The sequence below is a fragment of the Lissotriton vulgaris genome, chromosome 11, assembly GCF_964263255.1.
Source record: "Lissotriton vulgaris chromosome 11, aLisVul1.2, whole genome shotgun sequence".
NCBI classification, from domain to species: Eukaryota; Metazoa; Chordata; class Amphibia; order Caudata; family Salamandridae; genus Lissotriton; species Lissotriton vulgaris.
In genome coordinates, this window is record NC_141699.1 from 815,920,518 (window position 1) to 815,941,109 (window position 20,592).

Below are 20,592 nucleotides of genomic sequence, written 5' to 3' on the forward strand. Positions count from 1 at the left end.
CCATTTAAGGAATCGCAATTGCGATTCCTTAAATGCATTTGCAAAATAGGGAATTGCAAATTTAGCGATTCCCTATTTTGCGAGGGCCTTTTGGGATTGATACATCCCAAAAGGCTTTTTCCCTTTCGCAAACGGCCGATTCTGAGAATTGGCCTGTTTGTGAACGGGAAATGGGCTTCATACATATACCCCCCAATCAGACCCTCCATGCCATTGTTCAGCATCAATGCCACTATTTCCTCTGGTGCTATCCCTAGATGCATCAAGCCCCCATTCTGCGAATCCCAAATAGCGAAAAATTACGAATCGCTATTTAGAAATCGCAGAATGGGATGCATCATAAAAATCGCTAAATATCTGCAAATCGCAACCGCCCGCAAATCGCCAAATGCGAATCCGCAGCAATCCCTACAAATTCGCAGACTCGGCTGTTTCAAACCCCCTAATTGCGATTTCGCAAATACCGAAATCACAATTAGCGATCTTGCAGATTGCGAGATCGCTTAAACGTGAAGTCGTATTTTGAGCACAATGATGACATCACTACCAGGAAGTAGCCTGCTCCATGCATCATTCGGATCACAGAGCTGGATACAGGAGGAGGCAGAGCATTGAGCTCCAAGAGACACACCCTGCAGTGCCAATACAGGATTGAAAAAAACACCACAATGTCCCAGGAAGCTGCAGGACAAACTGAAATGCAGGCAATGCAAAATAAAATTCTGTGAAATAGAACTGGAGTACCTGATAGAAGGAGTCAGCAGGGACCACAACCAAAATTGTTTGGGAAGCTGTCGCGGAAGGTGCCCGAGGCTACCAAGAGGCGCATCTGGGTGCACATCAAGGCTAAGGTGAACGCAGTGGGAGTCATGCACCGGTCCATCGATGACCTAAAATAGAGGTGGTACTACCTCAGAGGCCGTGCCAAGGAGGGCATCACGGAGAGACTGGGGGAGAGACTGGCTACGGGAGGAGGACACTCCACAGTCCCTAAGAACACACCGATGGAGGACCTAGTGGAGGACACCATCAACCCTGCAGCCTGCGTGGGCGTCACTCAACTGGATACCTCCTGCGCCACACACCAATCTCAAGGTAAGGGTCATGCTACTGCGACCCTGTACCCTAACAATGCCTATGCGCCCAGTGCAATCCATATTTGTAACCCAAGTAATCCAGTCCCTGCTCCTCCCAAACACCCAAATGCATTGTGGAACCTGTAGTGTGTCAATGTCCCCTGATAGCCACACACCGTCAGAATAGTCAAGTGACACAGACCCCTGAAGCCAGTCAGGGAATGCAGACATCAAGCAACAGCGAGCCTGCATGCATGTTGCTACATCCCAGGTGCCTGAATCATCTACATCCCAGGTGCCTGAATCATATCATTAATCATGCACACATCCAGATCACAGGTGCTACGGATGCTGACACGTCTGACAGTGAGATTCTCCACATTGCGGAGACACCTGAAGAGACAAAGGGGGAGAGCCAGCCACCACCTGCACCTGGACCTGCACCTGCACCTGCACCAAGACACAGGGATACCCCTGCAGCTACAGGTGGCACGCTTGGCAGTGGAGCAGATCCCACCCCCACCCAGGAGGCAGACACGACGCCCAGCAAGTGTGCGGGCCCACGCCAGCAGCAAGCTAAGGCAGCAGCGCTCCTTGCCCACCACAGCAGACATGGAGCAACAGGCACGGATGCTTGCTGTGCACCGTAAACAGGCATAGCACATGGCAGCAATGCAGCTGCAGGTATATAAAACTGCACGCAACATTAGTCTCCTCACTGAGAGTGTGCAGGAACTAACCACAGCGGTGAGGGAGAGCAACCAGCTGATGGTAGTGCAGCAGGACATCACCCGCAGACGCCACAGGCAGCTGCTCACCCGGCTATCAGCCTACACGCGTTCCAATCACCTGATTGGGAACGCCACTTTCCAGCTCTCGCGCAGATCATTGGCCATGCAGATCCAGATGGTCAAATGCTGTGCTGACATTGCAAGGGCCCTGGAGCAGGACACCAACGCTGTGGAGCATCAGCAGGCGGCCGGCCATGGCAACGCAAGGGGGGGGTGGATGATGCCAGGGAAAGGGCATCTAGCCTCAGCAGCCTGTCTGTGCTGATGCAAACAGAATCTTAATCTTAATGACACGGCCACACAGGTTTAAAGTTACACTAAGTTGCAATTAAATCCAGAAATGGTAGCCATTTGGGTGTTCTGGTGGCGTGTGGAGTAAAACTACATGCCCCATAATTCACTAGTGAAGTATACACAACAATTTCCAGTGGGTGAGCCCATAACAGCACCATGTAGCGGAATGGCTAACTCCTAAACTGTTGTGATGGATCCCCTTTGAAATCGAACACTGCTTCCACCAAGTAAGTGAATTTAAGAACGTTTGAGGCTTACAGCAATTAGTGCGAAGAAACACTGAACATAATATGCGGCAGCGAAAATAACGAGGGCTCTTGTTCTTTCTTCTTTCTTTCCCCGTTTTTTTTCTTTCTGGCCTGTGTTACATACGGCGCACAGATAAAAAAGCGGGATGTAAAGCTCACAAGTAGTCGAACACGCATGTCAGCGCTCAATAGTAAGTGCACATGTTGACAATTTAACGTAATTTGGCAGTTTAAATCACATAACATTAGAGGGATTGTAATTTGGGAAGCATTGTCTATTTTATGGCAGATCGAGGTAAAAGAAAACAAAGTAGCTGGAAGCCACATATACTTTAAAAGTGACAGGGAGCATCAGGCATCCCCATATCCGTTGCTTTATGCTGAAGTTCAAAGCAGCTCACATAACATTTTACGAGACATAGTGTCCTGTAACTCAACAGGAATTGTCCTTGATAGTTGTAGATTCCACCTGGAAGAGGCATCATCCATACTAACCAGTGTGAAGCAACTTCATGACCTTCAGGTATACGACTTTCTTATCTTAAAAAACTACAAAAGATGTGGAATGGGAGTTGGGTTCAGATTTTAACTAGTTTATTGAATTTCATGTTTCAGGTTACATCGTGCCCCAGTGCCCTGATGATAATCCCGCAAGTCACTGCAGGGATTAGAAACGCGTTGGCCTTTTCAATATATTTGCCACATAGGGCGTTTAATCAGCTCTAAACTCCAAAATTTGGGTGTAGAAAGGTTTACGCACCCGATAGGGAGTGAAGAAGAATTGCCCATGTAGCTTTAGGAACTCTTTAAAATCACCTATAGCTAGGCGAATAGAGATCTTTAGTTTATGAAAATGTGTCAGCTGGTGTAATTCTTTCAGAAGTAAATGGATGAATTCTAATAATTGTGTTTGTATTATGTTTTAAATGTATAATATTGCCACATTGTATCATTAATTTGATTTGCAATTGATCAAAAGTTACTTTTGGTGGATGTTAGATGTATTGAGTCTCAGACAAGAAATTCAAATGTATATTCTATATGTCTGAAAAAAATTAAAATGATATATGCTGAACATATGAACCTTATGGTCATTGTTTCTTTTCTCGCACAAAATAAAAAAGCGGTGAAATACACAAACCAGGTACTTTCTTGTTTCATAAAGCCATATTGTCATTCGTCCATACCTGGTTTGCTAAGGACGGAACCCCCCTTATGTTATAGATGTTGGAGCGGGAAAGCCCCGCGAGGGACTAGCAAGAAATTTAGTTCCAGTTAAAGAGACATTAAGTAATTCACAAAACAGGCTAGGCTTAGCCTGTTAAGGTTATGGCTGAGAAAGATACCCTATCGTTTACTGAAACGCGTATACAAGATCTTATCTCTGGCCCTTCCCCATTCTCCTCTATATCACTTAGCAAAACTGCCAAACAACAAAATGAATCTGACAAATTGATTAGACTCCACAAGAAACATATTAGGACCAAACTTCATGGTCATTTCCTGTTTCAGCATCTAAAACCAGGTACCATACCGAGGGGCATGCAAGTTAAAAACATACCTGTGATTTTCACAGAGGACCCAGAGTACAAAAAGGGCTTTAGTTATATTTTAACCAAATGCAGTCGGGACCTCATGGTCCATACCATCGAGACTGCCCAGAGATTGTGCACTAAGGAAGCAGAAGAGCTCGATGCCTTAGTTAAATCCATATCTGACAACCACAGCGTGACAGAAGCAAAAGCATTGCTCAAGAAGATTGAAAAAGAGGTTCAAACGTTCAAAGATAATACTATAAATTTCAAATCTGCCAAATTTGAGAAAGACTCTAAAAGCTTCAGGATAGAAACAGTGTATCCCTATCTCAAAGAAGATTGCTATTCACAAGTAGAAGCACGAAGAGCACTAAATCAATATCAAGGCCGCTCACGAAACAAGTTTTTGACCTTCTCTGAAACATGATCTTCAGATTCATCAGCGGAATCGGATTCACGTGAGGGACCTTCTAAAAGGCAAGGTCCTTTTTAAGAGAAGGACACGCCCAGAAATCGAGTGAGATTCAAGCCTCCGCAACCATGGGAGATGAGAACGAGAAAGAACTTCTACAAAACGTAAAGAATACCTCAATAGTAAATTTATCTTCACGACAGTTGACGAAATGTGAACAATCTGCCCTCAATTTGGGTGTTAAATTTGTCCCTAGTACCCAAACGTATTTTATTAACCTAAAGATTGAAACACTGGAATTCTGTCGCAAGATCAGACTTAAGGCATTTTTTCACGATAAAGAAGATAATTCCAACATTGAACTATCTGGATTCAGAAATAAGTCAACCTTTATTCCACCAGCACACAGCATACCAAAAGAGCACGCCATTTTATCTTCCATCACCCAATTATCCAAACAGAAGACCTTCCTTAAAAAGAATATCACCAATCACCAACAGTTGGCATTGAAGAACCTACAAAATGGTAGTCAAACGGGCTGATAAAGGGGGAGTCCTGGTCCTATGGGCTAAGGACAAATATCAAGAAGAAGCCTATAGCCACATATTCAATCAAGTGTGGTATAGACAACTTAAAGGTGATCCCACTAAAGAAATTGAACAAGAAATAAGCATCAAAGTCAAATGGGGATTTGAACAAGGAATAGTAGGACCAAAGGAATTTGATTATCTGATCAAAAAACAACCAAGAATTCCTGTGATATATTTTCTCCCGAAGCTCCACAAAGATCCACTACAACCACCAGGGAGACCGATTGTATCGGGGTGTGATTGGATACTTGAACCGTTGGCAAAATATGTTGACGTATTCCTCAAACCCTTCCTTGGTAATGTTACCTCATTCCTAAGAGATACTACTGACTTCATTAATAAAATTGAAGGTCAGCCATTCTGCCATCAACAACAATGGATGGTATCCTTTGATGTGAATTCCCTTTATACCCAGATCCCCCAGGATGAAGGCCTGGAGGCGATGGAATACTTCCGACTAGCTTCATTCTTGATTTGGCAAAGATTGCCCTTAAACGTAATTTCTTCAGGTTTGTAGACACATTCTTTATGCAGGTAAAGGGCACTGCCATGGGGTGTCCTTATGCCCCAGAAATGGCAGTGCTCTTCATGGCATTGTTTGAGGAACAACCCATATAGCGGTCACCTCGTATCATGGAACCGCTATATTGATGATGTGTGGTGCCAATGGGAAGGCACTGAAGAATAACTTGATGCATTGTATGAATGGCTAAACAACCGACACGCGGATATAAAATTTAGCATGACTAAAGACAAAATGTGACTGACTTTTTTGTATGTTGAAGTGTTGGTACAAGATCACAAACTAATTACCACCTTACATCGTAAGGCAACAGACAAAAATTCCATCTTACACTATACGAGCTACCACCCCCGGAGCTTAAAAGACAATTTACCATACAGTCAATTAATGAGAGTACGACGCAATTGCGCACGGAAAGAAGATTTTGTAATCCAAGCAGACATATTATGTGAACAACTCCAGAGGAGAGGCTATCCAAAGAAGATGCTTAAACATTCCACAAAACAAGCGTGGTACACACCCAGAGAAGAGTTGCTGACTAAAAGGATCAAGAAGCCCACCAAACAATTGGTATGTGTGTCAACCTTTGGCCCACACACCAACAAATTCAAAAAGATAATTTCGAGCAATTGGCACCTACTAACAAATCTACCATGTCCACTTGAAAATCCTCTTTTTGCATTAAAACGCAACAAAAGTATCGGCCAACAAATTATTAGTGCCGATCTGCGCAGAAATAGAGTACAGCCAGATTTACGAACATTGTGGAATTTAGCACCTGTAGTGGGCCATCACAAGTGTAAGTCGTGTTCCTCCTGCAGTAACACCATGGAAGGCTCAGAGTTTGTGTTCAACAATGTGAAATGGAAACATACAGAATTCACAAATTGCAAAATGCGCAACGTGGTTTACGCAATTTCATGACCTTGCCCTAAAGTATATATTGGCAAAACCACGCAGCAAGTTCATCTCAGAATGACACAGCATAAGTCAAGAATCAAACAAAGAATTTTAACAGCACCGATGGTTCCTCAGTTTGTTGAAAAACTCCATTCTGAAAAAGATTTTGTTTGGACAGTGTTGTCCCCTATAAAACCTCCAACGAGTGGTGGGAACATTGATGCCCTGCGGAACAATAAACAAACATACCTCATCATGAAATTTGACTGTGTAGCAGAAGGTCTGAATGAGTTGCCATAGCTCTTCAGATTGGAAGCTCTGGGTCCCTTGTGTAAAAACTGCAGATGTCCCAAATCACTTATATTAGTGACAGAATATACAGTTCATTATAAAATTTAACAAAACACGAGGCCGCCATTGATGCTCATAACAATTTTGACAAAACCTCTGTATTCAGTGAATAGTTCAATACATAAGTGGTCCCATCCTGGGTGCATCCCCCCTCACCCCTTCAATTACAAAGATTGTTCGTGGGATTTTTCCCATTCTTCCACCCATCCCTTTTTAATATTTGTATTATTGGGAATGAGTCAAATGATCTCGTCAGCTGTAGCAGGGGTGACCACTGGCATGACTTGGCTGGCACCTTCCATTGTGCTGGTGCTTTGGTCCAAGTCCGAATCTCATAGGTACTCTCTTGCAGAAGAAGATGCACCACTTGAGCCAGGCGTGCTCAAGGATGCCACTGCCACCATGGCCCACTCCCGTTCCCATTGCTTTTCTGCTTTGGAAAGGGCCGCAGTAGGTTTGCTGCATTCTCCTCATGGTTGCGTGCCCTCTCTCTTTTGCTGCTCCAGAGAGGCATGTCTAGCGGCCTGTTGATTAATCCATTCCCAAGCCTCCTGTGGTGAACTAAAGAATAGGGTACCCAAGGGGGGTCACTATTCCCAGACTGGCCAAAAAAGCATTGCATACAGGACCTCCATGTTGCGCAGCTTCTTCTTGACCACCAATAATGATGATCTCTGCCATTGGACCTCCCTATAGAAGTCGGGGAAAAAACAGACTGTGCTGTTTTCTCCAGGGGTTCCTTCTTCCAGGGCTATGCAAGTATATGGTCTCTATCCTTGTAAAACAAAAGGCGAGCCATCACTGACTGCGGCTGTCCTCGAGGAGGAGGGGGCCTCGCAGGCACTCTGTGAGCTCACTCCAGTGCAAAGTTCGGGGACAGGCCGTCCAGCACCAACTCCTCCCTGAACCATTTCTCCAGGAAGACCACCATGTCCCTTCCCTTGATTTTCTCCAATAGGCCTGTGAGTCGCACATTGTTGCGGCGGGATCTATCTTTGGCGTCTTCGGCCCTCATTGCCAGTACCTTCACTTGTGCTTCCACTGCTCTCAACCTGTCCACAGTTGTGCTTACGATCGGTTTCCGGCGTGGTTACTCTCTGCGCAGGCCGACAATGGTCAGCTCATAAGAGGCCCATTACCTCCCTTACAGTGTCTATTTTGTTCTCTACAGCCAGCCTTGAGGCTGTTACGGCTTGTGGAATGTCTTGAAGAGTTGGTGCTGTTTGTGCATCTTCTTGTAATGCATTGGAGGGGGCCAGTGCTGCCTTGTCCTCCATGTCCATTGTACTTTGGGCCTGGGAGTCAACCTCTCTTCTTGTGCTCGTCTTCCCCATCGTTCCTCTAAGCTTAATAGGCGGTTGTTCTCAGGGCCTCTCTCCTGGTGGTCCGCTCTCAACCAGTACTCAGGTAATCTCGTTGGGGGGGTCTTGCCTGCCCACCTGGGGTCTTCTTACCTGGTACTCTACGCTACTCACAATTTCATTCACTCAGGCTCAACATTCTCAGTGTGTTTCCAGCCTGACCTGACGTGATATCAAGGCTGAGTGCCTCCCATCTGTCAACCCCCTCCTCCTTCTGATTGGGTGAATATCTGGGGCCCTCTGTTATTCAAGGCCTTACATCTGTACCGGTGTGCCTGTCCACACTTTGGGCCTTATGAGAGACCAGCCTGTTCCATTGTCCAGCAATCTAGGTGGGGGCCCTACACTCCTGTGGTGCGTTCTATCATATATGTTGCCTCGTCCCCTGCTGCCCTCTCCAGGGAGGCTATCCACTTCCTAATAGGCCTCATAGTTGTCAGTACTGTGGTGCGTTCCTCAGGTATTCTCAGGATTGATCCTCTAATGGCAGCCTCAATCCCACCTCCGCCTCTTATGGTGTCGGCCCCTCCAGCTGCAGGCCGCTAGCCTCCTTGGGATCCTACATGGGGCTTCTATCCTCTTTTGATTCCTTTCCCTCAAGATGTCTTACCCTGCTAATGGCCACCAGGCAGGGAGTCAGTTAGTTTTTCCTCAGCCGTGCTCTTCGGTTTGCAGTCGGCCAGGGTCCACTGAAGCCTCACCGGGGTTCACTACCAGCTTCGCTTCCATGCCTGGAGGTCCGGCTGTTGCAGCCCTCTGCCTGTTCCGCAGGGCACCGCCTTGCCACTTCCAGAATTGAGGACCTTCATTTCTGTTCACGTCCAGAGGGCTCACTACCAGCTCAGCTTCTACGTCTGAGGGGTATTGTTGTTGCGGTTCTCTGCCGGAGTCGCAGGGCATCTCCTTGCTGCTTTCAGTACGGAGGACCTCCCTTGCTTCTTGCATCCCCAGTGTCACCTGCTGGAGCTGAAATGAAGTCCGCCATCAACTCTGTTCTCCCATCCGGCAGTCTGGGTGAGTCAATTCACCTTTGCGGGACAGCAGAATCTCGCTCTGTCCTCACCTCACCGATCTGGGTTCTTCCGGAGCACTTCACTCCGAGGGCACTGCCATTTTGATTCCCGGCTGCGAGTTTCTCGCAGCCATGGTTTTCAGGCCAAACTGTGTTTTGCGGCTTCTGTTGAACAGATGCATATTGAAATGCTTTCTGAAACTCAAGAGATTGTGGTTAGCTCTCAGATGTATGGGGGGAGAGTTCCGGATCTTGTGTGCCAAGTATAGAAAAGACCGTCCTCCACCTCTGGCTGTTCTAATCTTTGGAATGGCCAGAAAGGAGCAATTGTTTGACCTCAAGTCTTGTGAGCTGTTGTATGAGACAATTAGCTGATTTAGAATATGTGAGCGCTGAGCATATTTGATTGTGTTTGTAATGCACATGGCCTGGACTCAATCCTTTTCTTAACTGGGAGCCAGTGGAGACTTGCCAGAGCAGTACGCACTGAGTGCAATTTGGGACTGTTCAGTAAGATGCAAGCTGCAGCATGTTGTGTGATCATTAGTCTTTTTACAACATAGGCTGCACTGCCACGGTATAGTCTAGTCATGAGAGTATGAGGCCTTGTACTACAATTCTTCTTGTTTCAGCTAGGAGCCATTTCAGGTTCTTCCTTAATGCTCTTAATAGGCCAAAGATCCTCCTGCCACTTTTGTTGCCTGGGAGAACATGGTGAGACCAGCATCCAAACAGACTCCCAAGCTCTTGACCTCTGGTGAGGGGTACAGGCGGTCACCTAAACAAGGAGGCCAAGTAAGCTGGTCCCAAAGAAAAGGGTAATTCCCCACCACCATAACCTCCATCTTGTCGCCATTTAACTTTAGGCGACTGGAGACCATCCAGTTATTGACTTTTCCCAAGCAGGTGCATAGATATGCCACTGCTTGAATAATGTTATATGTCAGAGAGATGACAATTTGGGTGTCATCGGCATAGGATACCATGGTATAGCCAAAAGAGCAGATAATGTCAGTTAGAGGCCGGACATGCATGTTAAAAAGCATGGGGCTCAGGGAGGAGCCCTGAAGCACACAACACTTAAGCTGCTGAACATCTGACAAATGTGGGCCTTCCCTAACCTGAAAACATATGTTTTCTAAGAAGGAAGATAGCCATTCAAGTGCTTTTCCCATTATCCCAAGCGCCTTCAATGTGAGCCGGAGAACCGAGTGGTACACTGTATCAAAGACCATGATTAAATCTAAAGAATAAGTGCAGCTGTTCCTCATTGATCCAGAGTTTTCCTAAGATCTTCTGTGGCTAATAGCATGGCCGTTTCTGTGCTATAGCCAGGCCTGAAACCAGTTGGTGTGTGATGCAGGAAATTACTATCCACCAGAACTGTAGTCAGCTGTCCATTTATCTATTTCTTCAGGATCTTGCTGACACCTGCATGCAGGGATATAGGTCTGCAGATGTCAGCTTTAGTAGGATCTAGGTGTGTGTTTTAGCAATGGGCTGATTATCGCGTCCTTCTAGGGGTCAGTAACTTTTCCACTACCAAGCGAAAGATTGTACATACTAGTTAGGCTAGAGTTATGATATATTTGCCTTTTATCATAATATCTATCGGTACAGGATCCAAAGCGAAGCCAGATTTGAATATTTCTATTGCTTCTAAAGTGGTATTACAGCATACCAGAGGGCAGGCCGATAGTTTAGGACACAATTTGTTGTCACAAAGTCCATCATTCACTGCAGGGGGGTCGAATTCCCAACTGTATGCATTGCTTGCAATACCCTCAATTCATTCAGTCATATTTAGCAGCCTACCTCCAAAGCCAAGTAAGCATGGGTGGAAAATCCGTTTCGCTCGCGGATTTTGCGGATTTTCGGTAAATTCGCAATCCGCGAGATTCGCGAATCTCCCGCAAAATCCGCAAATCCGCGAGCAGCGGATTTTGCTCGCACTGCTCGCACTGTTCGCGTGAGTTCGCGGCTTCCCAGTACAACTTCGCGCCCCGCGAATAAGTGCAAAATTGCAGAAATACGATCTTAGCAAAACTGAAACTACTTACCAGGTTCAAAAGTTCAGGCTCATCATTAGTAGCCATTTCCTGTAGTGCTTCCTGAGGGGCCCCTCCAGAGTTCAGTTGCCAGTTGCAACTATTATGTGACCCTGCTCTGAACCTCAGAATAGTTACACATATGCCACAAAGGTCCTGAATTACAGCTAAGGGAGACAAGCAGGAGCCAGGCTGGAAGTTCAAATCCATTAATCAGCCCCTAATTCATTATTGTCAGTTGGGGCAGGGCAGGTGTTGTAACTAATTTTGCAACAATGAAAGCACTTAGCAAGTGCAAAAGATCAGTATTCAGGAAGCACTAAGGAAGCAGGTGCCAGCTAAAAAAATATTCTGTGACACATTAATCAGCCCCAAATTAATTCAGGTCTTTTGAGGCAGGGAAGGTGTGCTTGCGTTGCCACAATAATGTACACTGACTGGACAACCAGAGGGTGCTGTGATGAAACAGAGGGTGGCATGGGTGGGCCAGAGGGTGGCATGAGTAGTTAGAGAGTGGCAGTGGTGACAGAGAGTGGCAGTGATGAAGAAGAGTGTCCCAAACAGGCTGGACACGTAGAAACAACAAGTTCGCGAAACTTGCGACCCGACAGGTAAGTTCGCAATTTGCGACATTGTACAAAACCCTCGCGAACTGGCAGAAACCCGCGCAAACACAAAAAAAAAATCCGCAGATTCGCGAGAATTCGCGGATTTTGCGGATTGCGAGTTCGCAAATCCGCAAAATTCGCGAACGCGAGATTCGCAAAATTCGCCCATGCTTAAAGCCAAGATAAAGCTCAGGGGTAAATCCGTGATTTGGAGGTAAGACCCGGATCTGAACCTATTGCTTGAGTCCCCAAAGTGCAAAACCCATTGCAAGCTTCACCAAATGAAAACTTAAATATAAATATATTTGAGGCTTACTTAAAGGCAATTTGGTTAATTCCAAGAAGACTGGCATTTTATTCCTGATTTGTGGTCAGCTTGTGACCTACACATGATAGACAGAATGCACTGAAGACAATGTCATACATCAACAAACAAGGTAAACAATCATAGTTCACCAATAATTTTGACAAAGCTGTAGAGAAAGCAAGGGCAATATCATACTTTTTATGCACCTACTATTCCTGAAACCATTCAACATATTCTATCCACTATTACATTATATTGTTGCAGTCTTTTGACATCTTTTGAATCTCGGATACTGAGAATCCCCGAAGATTAAATGAAAAACCTGAACGATCCATAATCCTAAACAGTTTTCTCTACCTTCTTATTTCTCTATAGCTTTAGAGAAGGTTATGAAGGAGGAAAAATGATGAAAGCCTCTAACCTCTACCTCCATTGAGATTACAGAATGCATTACTTTTCAACATGAAGTCCTGATTATAATATAAGGGATAAAGTACCCCCTGACATACATTATGAGGATATTGCAAGTCACTGAGGCATTCCATAACCACACAGAGGAGCAAGGCCATTGGCCAAGTTCTGTTATGAGGTTATAGAACTTTTGGGTGACTTGTCATATCCTTATCATGTACGACACGGAGTACGTTATCCCATATAATACATGGTCACACCATCACATTACCCACAAACCACCTAAAACATTGGCATGTAGCGCTTTCATATGAAAGAGAGAGCATGTTTACAAACATGAAGAATAAAAACAGAACCTCTAGTGTAAAATTAAACATATCAAAAACCTGTTTGGTATTTGTTGCAAAAAAATATTCGAAACAGTTCAATGTAACATATATTTTTTAAAGTAGATCAGAATTGAGAAACATGCAAAAAGATTGTAAAGTTTTTTATAATTATCTAAAAACTGCAAAAAAAGAATCATGTTCATGCAAAATTAAGCATAGAAAATAGCAACGTTTAATTTGTGTTGCTTTAAATAAATGCTCCATGACCTGACCTGCAGCAGGCATTGTGACGTCATAATTTGATTATAATAATGTATTACAGTGGAGTTCTGATGTTGTTTCTTTCTAATTAGTGACTCAGTGTGTCAAAGGTCACTTATTATATAGAAATTATAGTTGGGCATTTATGCAGGTTTTGCAGAATCTCATGTATTGTGATGTATTAACAATCTACTTCTGTATAACTGTCCGATAGACACAGGAACACTGCCCCCCACCACTAGGCAGGTGTTGGTAGTATCCCTTTCCAAACCGGGCTGCTCTGCTGCGGACCTATCAGGCTATAGACCCCTGTCCCTACTCACAACTGAATACAAAATACTGAGCAAAGTCCTTTCCAGTCGCCTACTCCCTTATCTGCATAAGTTAACTCACCTAGACCAGTGCGCGTAGTACTTCACTCAACATTAGTAGACTCTACCCCATTATGGCGGCCCCCCCCCCAGGAAAGAGGTAATGCAGGATGCATCACTCTGGATCTGAGGCAGGCATTCGACACGCTCAGATGGGACTACATGTTTCAGATACTCAAGAAATTCAAAGTACCTCCAGACTATCTGAAGTGGGTTAAACGGCTGTATGCAGACCCCACTGCGAGTGGTCGCACTGGGAGCCACATCTCGCGGGAGTACCCGATTGGCAAGGGCCCCCACCAGGGCTGCCCCTTGTCCCCACTGTTGTTCATATTGGCACTGGAGTCATTGGATCTTAAGGTGCGGCTATCAGCAGTGCAAACAGGAATACGCTTAGGGCAGGTTACACATGCAATTTCCGCATATGCATATGATATAATCTTGTACGCCAACGACCTGACCATAGATCTCACACCTATCCCGGACATTTTCAGCTCCTTTGCACGGCTCTCAGGCCTTAGCATAAACTAAAAAAAGTCATATGCCTTCCGTTTTCACCAAGGGGAACGTCTAGAGGCAATTCAGTTTGGCCCCCACTCCTTAATGGTCACTACATACACGTTCAAGTACCTAGGCATACAAGTGTACAGAACTGCGTCGGATCTCATAGAGCATAACCTGGGTAAGCCTATCAGATCCCTTCGATCGCAGGTCACGTTCTGGTCTTTTCAAAAAGCAGAAGTATAATCCATATACCGCTGTATACTCTCTCTGTCCATAATTTAAACAGTTATGTAAGCGTAGGAACAAAAGCACTGTGGTGAAAAGCAGCTACTATCAATACACGTTATGATAAGGCATGAAAGAAGAAAAGGGATGAGTCATACCCACTCCAGGATAGTATGGTATCCCATCATTGCACAGAGAAGCTTGCCCAGTGTCATCATCTGGGTATTACCAAAACAACCAAGTCAAGATTCCTCTAGAGTTCTCGAGAAAGAAACTGACTATAGTTGTATCCTCTTGGGGTTACAAGAAGAGAGAAGCAAGAAAGGAGGAAACATTTTTTTCAGACTTACATTAAGAAAGCAGTTCATATAGTGAAAATTATGAAAAGTGTGAATAAAATCGGATAAACTCCTAGATTACCATCCGATACTGAGTTGATAGAGTCTTCTGAAATAAAAACCAAAGTGAAGGACAGTTATAACCTATTCACTGTCCACATGGTCAACATGTTTCGGCCATAGAAAGAGGGTATTCCTCTGGCTTTCATCAGGACCTAATAGTTCGAATGTCACTGCATTTTGATTATTACAACATGTTTACATACTTGGTATTCTGTTGTAACTTCTTGAAACATGTAGTGTGATGATTGAGTCACATCAATACTTGTTTATAAGTGAGCCTCACCTTTCTCGGTACCCCGCTCGAGGGCATATATATGAGGCCCTGCTCTATCCGTCGGTACCTCGGCGCCTGAGCTCGCGCTGGGGGAGAGGCCAAGATTATGGAAATCTTTTACTGCAGTAAACTCAAATTAACCTGCCATTCTCAATATGAAAAAACAATGTTAGTGCTCTCAGTCCTTCCCTGCAACAACAGCCTGACCCCTGCTCTTCAGACTTTCAAATGACTTCTGGAACAATGAGGCAGAGCAGAAATTCTAATTATATTGGCAAAATTGCTGAATTTTGTGAACTTTACAAACTGTCGCAAAATTTAGCATTGTGGATTTTCTATGTATTATTTTTTTATATGCATGCACATTTTTTAAAAACAGTCTCACAAGATACCAGCAGGATTCTGGTTCACATAGAAAGAATATCACCTAGAGACATATTCTACTTGAGCTAGTCTCCTACGGGTATCTGGTGAGACTTTTTTATGCAAGGTACAAGTTGGTGTAAAGAAACAAGTCACACAAGATCCGGCAAACCAAATTCCACTATAAAAGTGTAATTATTGAGAAATTCTATGGAATTTCACATTTCTCATGAATATGTGTGTGACTTCCAGCAACCATACAAAATTTGAGGCTTTTAACAATTTTTATGATTGCCTTTTGACTTAATCTCTGCAGCCTCTGTTTTTATGAGAATATTGACAAGATTCCCTGTTACCTAGTTTGTGTAAAATTCTTTCAAGCTGGTCTTGTTTATGTTAACTTGTGGCAACAGCTTATCGTGAGAGTGAGAAACATTTTGGATAGATTGTAAGAGTACAGTAGCCAGATTTAGCACATTTAAAAAAAATCATGCTTTGTGGTTTTTACTGAAGAAAAGTAAAGGAGTGTGTGGTCAGAAGTCTGTGCATAGGAATTAAAGTTTATGGAATGGTTTACAGCTTTACATACTTTGATATTACCAGATGTCTGCAATAAAGGTTTAGGAGCAGTGTTGGCAGACCAGTGTTTGCATAGCTAAAAGCTGTGCAAAATGTGGATCAACTGCCCTAAGTGCGCTGAGTATGCCTAGACATGGGTCTCTGGCTCACTGTGCTTCTGGATTCAAGCTAGCCTGGTGGATGAGGGGTGATTCCAAAAACGGGTCCCACGTTGCTTGTTTCTGGTCCAGTGAGGACCTGGCTTGGCAGTTCAAGCTGGACTGTTACCATGAGAAGCAGGGCTCAGACTTATTTGCATTTGGCTGGGCATAAACTTGGGTGGCATGTTGACCAAAAGAACAATTGATTTTAACCTGATCTCTTGACCAGGGGTAAATATTTAATATGTTCCGCATTCCGCACATCATTTGTGTGTCTTTTGCTTTCTCGCCCCTAAATGTGCTTTGTATGCACAGACGTAGGTCACAGGATCACTGTGCCGCTGGACTCAAGCTAGCCTGGCTGATGAGGGGTTATACCCCGAAGTCGGTCCCAGGATGCTTTTTTCTGGCTCAAGGAGGACCTGGCTTGGCACAGGCAGGAAAAGAAGTCGGCACACACTGAAAATGGGAGATACCCAACACCATGCAAGCAATGGCAGTGGTCCTCAATACAAGAGCGAACCAGCTGGTGTACCAGAATGCAGCTACCGCCCAGAATGCATATCTCAGTATAATATTAAAGGGAAATTGATTTACCCCTACATCCTATTCCCAGGCCTAAAGCTTTGAAGCAACTCCATTCTTCTGAAGCAATTGGGGATAAACAAAAGGCTCCTCAGCTAGATATGTTGTAGATCACGCTAGAAATGATAATGAAAGATACTGCCATAAAAGCAATAGAGTTGGAAGTTGGAACAGCGAGTATACATCATCATGACAATGGGAGCCAACTCATTGAGGTCGGCAATGATGGACTGAAAACCTAGGCCTGGATGCATGTAAGAGGTGGCTTACTCAGGGAGAGATTAAACTAGAACACCTTGAAAGTGGCCTGACATAGAAGAGGAACTAAGGTACATAAGGAAGAAAATGACAGCGATGGATCATAGATTCCAGAGAAAGAATCACCACTTCCTGAGATTGCCAGAACGACTTTCATTAGTCAAATTGCTAGAATTTCTCTAGTACTTCCTCCCCCAACTGACCACATTGGCCACAGGGCACAGAGCAGATGCCCAGTAAGCTGTGACCTACAATTATCTCTTTCCTCGATTAGCCTTACCTACTTACTTACTTACTTATATGGAAAAGAGGAACCACTATTCTACAGGTGACGAACAATGATAGCGACACAGGACTTCCCAGAGGACACAGCGATAAAAAGGGAACAATTCTTAGACCTTAGACCTCACATCTGGAAAGCTGAAATACAATGGTGGCTGCTAGAATATCTGACACTGTTTCTTGTGATTCTAAGGAGAGATCACTGTGTTTTCAACATTTAACCATGCACGTACGTTATTTTTTGTTTGACTTGAACCGCCTTCAACATTATTTTCACTTGGGCAATTATGAATTGTTGTGATTTCACTTTTGACGCTCCTAGCGGACACTCAAAGGGGATATAAGGTTCTTAATTGTGTAACATGAAACCAAAAATTTTGAAGATGTTAATACTGTTTTACAAGCCATTATAGTTGTGTTTATTTTCCTTCTACAGAATAACTATGCCCCTGAAGAAGGGCAAATTGCCCGAAATGCATTGGGCTATGTATTATAATTTATAATGATGAACAACAAACAGTGACTGTGAAAGAAATGAATAATTCAATGAATTGAAATTTTTGAATAAAACTTTATTTGAAAGATGCACAAACTTTAATACGAAATTGTTTTTCTGAGTGCTTTTGAGGATGTCATTCCCAGCTGGAATAACGCTACAATCCATTGTTTCACCTCTTCCAAGACCCAGAAGGAAGATCTCAAACAGCACCAACATACACTAACCATCTGTTCCACTTTGTATGAATTACGAGTGCGACGGTTCTGCATAAAATTCTGTTCGGCTGCTAGAATACGCCACAATGTTCATGACAATAAATGGAAGAAACAGAAGATTTTTCTAACCCAGGCAATCTGCAATGTTTCCAAAATGATATGGAACAGTTGGAAACAGTGGCGACTCCTCCACTATGGCGGAGGAGCCTTGCCCCACTGCTTTTGAGCAGTGCAAAGTAAAGGAAATATAAAATGATAATAACTTTGAGTTTTATCATTTTAGTTTCCTTTGTGGGCGGGTTGGCGGGTCTGCTCTGCTCTTTGAGCAGGGCAGGGGAGGAGTGGTTTGCCCACTCCTAAGTTACCAATGACTGTTTGGTAGGCCCTCTTGGGCTGCCCAAACCAGTCATGCACACTTTCCCGATTCCCCCATGCAGGCTGCATGACAGTCTGTGTGGAGAACATAACCAGGCCCCCATTCCCTGGTTGAGCTTCAAACCAGGACACTCAAAACCAATCACAACACTGCATTGCAGCATTGCGATTGGTCAGGGAAGCCTGGGTGCTTACCAATCACAACACTGCAATGGCAGTGTTATGATTTGTCAGAGGGTCTATATATATATATATATATATCCTTGCTCACTGCCCCAAAGTACGTGGCATTCTTTACGACGGATGCAGTCCCAGCGCGTCGGAGCCTCGCGCTCTAGACATACAAGCTCAATCCCTCCCGGTCCCGGGCGAGAAATAAAGACTGCACACTCGGGGATCTTCAATTCCAAACAGCAACTTTACTTGCACAGACGCGTTTCGGAAGACACACTTCCTTCCTCAATGTTATTACATTGCAACGCGCGCCAAGGCGCCATTTTATTTAAAAAATGCACACACGGGTTAGAGTATGAGACATAGAGAGAGGACAGGCGCCCGAGCACCATGTTACTAGTACACGTACATTATTTCTATGGAAATGCTGAAATCAGAGCCAACATTTTAAAAAATGAATAATAACATTGCTCTCAATTAAATTTCGCCGTGGATCGGCATTTCACCTCTCATATGTTATTACATGTGGGCAGGGAGTAAGATCTTGCCGTGGATCGGCCTGTGGCAACCAGCCCGGTTGCCTTTTCCAAACACAAAGCCCAATACATAAAACTGTCCCAAAAACTACCCTGTGTTGTTCATTGCATTACATTAAACATCGCTGTATAATTAACAAAATCCTGCGAAACCCAAAAATTCACATGGAGCAATCATTCATTTCCTAAATTCATCCAATAATAATATCTCATCAGTTACCGAAGGAAAATCATAGCAAATAACAAATAACAAAGTCATTTTCAATATGTCTGTATACATGACCCAAACAAGATTGATTGCTTCACTCAGTTACTGTTTCCATATAGTTTAACTGCCTAGGTGTACTGCTAATTCTTCTCCACAGTTCAGTCCCCCAGGGGCCTTGGTCTGACAATCTATGATATGTCGGGATTCTAATCTGCAGAGTTTTTGTAGCTTATCTCCTCCCCTGATGCTTTCAGAGATTGCGTCCAAACAATAGTATTGCAACAGGCTTCTGTCCCTATTGTGTTTGATGGAAAAATGTCTTGCGACAGGATATGTGAAGTCTCTGTTGACTATGGCCTCATGTGCTCTAGGATACGCAATTTCACGGGGTTGATGGTACTCCCTATGTATTTGAGCCCGCATGGGCATTTAACCTCATTGCTGCTGAGCATATTCCCCTGTTGTGCTGGTAAATCGTAAATCCCATTGTTTATTGACGAGCTGGGCTCGTCATCAGTGTAGCAGCAGGCTACTTCATGACGAGCCCAGCTCATCATGAGCCTGGAAGGGGTTAAGGCAGTAAATTGCAAATGGCGTGCTACAGGTTAGGAACTGATTGATTTTCTTTTTCTGTCTACACCCTGTGATCTCATACGCGGAAACCCTTTTGCTGTTGGCACAGGCCTTGCAACGTCCACAGGGGAAGAAGCCCTTCACATCTTTTAGCTTTCCCGTCTTCATGGGAGTGGGTGACAAGTGGCTCTGTACCAAGGTGTCTCTCAGAGATCGTGCTCTCTTAAAAGTGATAAAAGGATTATCAGGTACATCATTCCCTATGATATTATCACTCTTTAGAATATGCCAGTGTCTCTTCAGAATAATTCTGAGTTGTTGGCAATCCTGTGAATAGGGAGTGATCATTCTGAGTTTCTCTGTCTCAGTCATGGGTTTGTTCTTTTTGATGAATAGGGTGCTCCTCAGTGGTGTCCTAACTCTATCTAGAGTATTCTGTAACAGTTTAGTACTGTACCCCCTAGCTTCAAATCTCTTGTTACTCTCCTTAGTGGCAAGCTCAAAGTCCTCATTGGTTGAACAATTACGCTTCAACCGCAATAGCTCACCGTAGGGTATGCTTTTGATATGTTTGGGAGGATGATTACTAGACGCATGTATCATACTATTTCCTGCCGTTGGCTTTCTGTATAGGGATTTTTTGATCTTATTGTCGATCACCTCCACTTTCAAATCTAGGTATATTGCCATACTTTTGCTGACCTGGCCGGTAAAGATTAGGTTACAATCATTATCATTCAGTAATGCAATATATTGCTGAGCTGTCTCAAAAGAGCCATTCCACACTATGCAAAGATCGTCTATGTAACGATACCATGAGACGATAAAATTAGACCATTGCTCTTTCTCTGGTGCCCAGGCCTCCTGCTCCTCCCACCAGCCCACGAATACATTCGCGTTGCTGGGGGCGAAGCAGGAACCCATGGCTGTACCAGAGAGCTGTCTAAATAAGGCATCCTGAAATAAATAGATG